This window comes from Gekko japonicus, unplaced genomic scaffold (genome assembly GCF_001447785.1).
Source record: "Gekko japonicus isolate JY-2015 unplaced genomic scaffold, Gekko_japonicus_V1.1 scaffold5100, whole genome shotgun sequence".
Classification (NCBI taxonomy): Eukaryota; Metazoa; Chordata; class Lepidosauria; order Squamata; family Gekkonidae; genus Gekko; species Gekko japonicus.
Window position 1 is genome coordinate 55167 of NW_015160370.1, and position 2948 is coordinate 58114.

At 48.6% G+C, this 2948-nt stretch overlaps 2 non-coding genes across 2 annotated transcripts; both read right to left on the reverse strand.

Annotated features, from left to right (window-relative positions):
- Window positions 1-2485: 2485 nt before the first annotated feature.
- Window positions 2486-2557, reverse strand: TRNAG-GCC. Its single transcript has one exon. It is a non-coding gene; the product is annotated as a tRNA-Gly (tRNA).
- A 66-nt stretch (window positions 2558-2623) lies between these two features.
- TRNAG-GCC lies at window positions 2624-2695 on the reverse strand. The gene has a single exon. It is a non-coding gene; the product is annotated as a tRNA-Gly (tRNA).
- Window positions 2696-2948: the final 253 nt, after the last annotated feature.

Below are 2948 nucleotides of genomic sequence, written 5' to 3' on the forward strand. Positions count from 1 at the left end.
CCACAACTGAGTAGGCCCTGTGCATTAACTTGGTGGCTCAAGTGGTTAAGACGCCGAACTGCAGGCTGGAAGGTCAGTAGTTTAGCAGTTTGAAACCCGAGTGCCGCAAGACAGAGTGAGCTCCCATCTCTGGTCCCAGCTCCTGCCAACCTAGCAGTTCGGAAGCAAGAAATTGCAAGTAGATAAATAGGTACCGCTTCGGTAGGAAGGTAACAGTGTTCTGTGCGCCTTGGCATCTAAGTCATGCCAGCCACATGACCATGGAAACGTCTTCGGACAGTGCTGGCTCTTCAGCTTGGAAACACTGTGAAACGAATTGTTCATTGCGCAGTATTCGTTGGCGTGTGAGCAATAATAGAAGAAAATTTTCTACAGAAATCACTACAGTAAACGTTTTTGCAACTTATCTTTATTGACTCTTTGTTATTTTTGCCACGGATGTTGTTTTTGGAATCCCACTTCCTCCTGTGATCTCTCATTTTTGGCTTCTACCATTGGTCAGCTGGCTGGTATGTGGTCCTTTAACAGGATGCATCCGTGGTCCCACCGGGCCTCGTGGGTGCCATCCTTGACAACATGGTTCACCAAGAAGGAGCAGGGTGTGGTGCCGTCTCCTCAGTGTCCCCTGACAGAACCATTTGACCTGTCAGTACGACAAAACCTCTAGAGATGGTTCTCTGTTTTGCTGGAGACCACGCAGTAGCAGAAATGGACAACCAAAATGATTGTGCGATAGGAGCCGCTTCCCTGTGAGGAAAGGCTACGGCCTTTGGGAGGGATTCCGCTTACAACAAAGGAGGCAGAAGGGTGATGGAAGAGAGGTCTTCAAAATTATGCACAATGTGCAGAAAATGGATAGAGAGAGACTTTTCTCCCATAATACTAGACCCCATGAAAGTGAGTACAACAAATGAAGGGGGTTGCAGTATGACATAAACCAACACAATAGAACTACTGCAAATAGTGCAAATCATGCAAATTCTAATTTGTATTAATGCAACAATATTGAATCCAATTCATTGTACACTTATATTTTACAGAAAATAAGGACGTCACAAGATGAAATGAAGACGTCAGCAGATGAAACTGGACGAACTCCCCCCCGGAGTTAACATTCTTTTCGAGGTGTCTTTTTCATACATAAGACCTCATACAGCTGTACAGCCACATGATCACGAATCTTCCAAATTGGACTTTCCTTTGTTCCTATGATCAGAAGAAGAAGAAGAAGATATTGGATTTATACCCTGCCCTCCACTTGGAGTCTCAGAGCGGCGCGCAGAGCGGCTTACAACCTCCTTTCCCTTCCCCTCCCCACCACAGACACCCTGTGAGGTGGGTGGGGCTGAGAGAACTCTGACACAAACTGTTCTTTTTCAAGGACAGCTGTGCCAGAGCTTGTGACTGACCCAAGGTCACATCAGCAGGTGCAAGTGGAGGAGTGGGGAATCGAACCCGGTTCTCCCAGATTAGAGTCCGCACACTTAACCACTACACCAAACTGGCTCTCAGCCCCGTTTTGATATTATGGCTAAGAGCTGTTTGTGAGTAACTTCAAAACGCATAGGAACAAAGGAAAGTCCAATTTGGATGATTCGTGATCATTTGTACAATGGATTGGATTCAATATTGTTGCATTAATACAAATTAGAATTTGCATGATTTGCACTATTTGCAGTAGTTCTATTGTGTTGGCCCATGAAAGTGAGTGACAAGAGATTCAAGGCAAACTAAAGGAGGATAATCCTTCAATCAGTGGGGGATTACTTGTGAACTTCATTGCTGCGAGATGCCCAATGGCTTACATTGATTTAAATGAGGATTGGTCTTGTTTATGGAGAGCAGGCTCTTAGCTGGAACTGAAGGAGGAGAAAGAGGAGATTGAGATTGGATTTATACCCCGCCCTTCACTTGGTGTCTCAGAGTGGCTTACCATCTCCTTTCCCTTCCCCTCCCCACAACAGACAGACACCTGTGAGGTAGGTGGGGGCTGAGAGATCTCTTTCACGGACTGCTCTTGAGAGAACAGCTCTGAGAGAACCTGTGACTAACCCAAGGTCACACCAGCAGCTGCATGTGGAGGAGTGGGGAATCAAACCTGGTTCTCCCAGATTAGTCTCCCGCTCTGAACCACTATACCAAACTGGCTGAATGGAACCTCCAGATCCAAAGGCAGAATTCCTCTGATTGTGAAGCTTTGAGACGCAGTCGTCAAGGGAGGTCTTACATGAAGCTACCTTGTACTGAATCAGACCATCAAAGCCAGTAGTGTCTACTCAGACTGCCAGTGGATCTCCAGGTTCTCAGGCAGAGATCTTCCACATCACCTACTGCCTGGTCCTTTTAACTGGAGATGCCGGGGATTGAACCTGAGACCTTCTGCCTGCCAGCAGAGGCTCTGCCACTGAGCTACAGCCCCACTTCATGGTTCTCCAGGGTCTCAGGCTGAGGTCTTCCACATCCCCTCCTGCCTGGTCCTTTCAACTGGAGATGCCAGGAATTGAACCTGGGACCTTCTGCATGGCAAGCGGAGGCTCTGCCACTGAGCTACAGCCCCACTTCATGGCTCTCCAGGGTCTCAGGCTGAGGTCTTCCACATCCCCTCCTGCCTGGTCCTTTCAACTGGAGATGCCAGGAATTGAACCTGGGACCTTCTGCATGGCAAGCGGAGGCTCTGCCACTGAGCTACAGCCCCACTTCATGGCTCTCCAGGGTATCAGGCTGAGGTCTTTCACATCACCTCCTGCCTGGTCCTTTCTAATTGGAGATGCTGGGGACTGAACCTGGGACCTTCTGCATGCCAAGCAGAGGCTCTTCCACTGAGCCACAGCCCCACTTCATGGCTCTCCAGGGTCTCAGGCTGAGGTCTTTCCTATTGCCTACTGCCTGGTCCTTTTTAACTGGAGATGTCGGGGATTGAACCTGGGACCTTCTGCATGCCAAGCAGA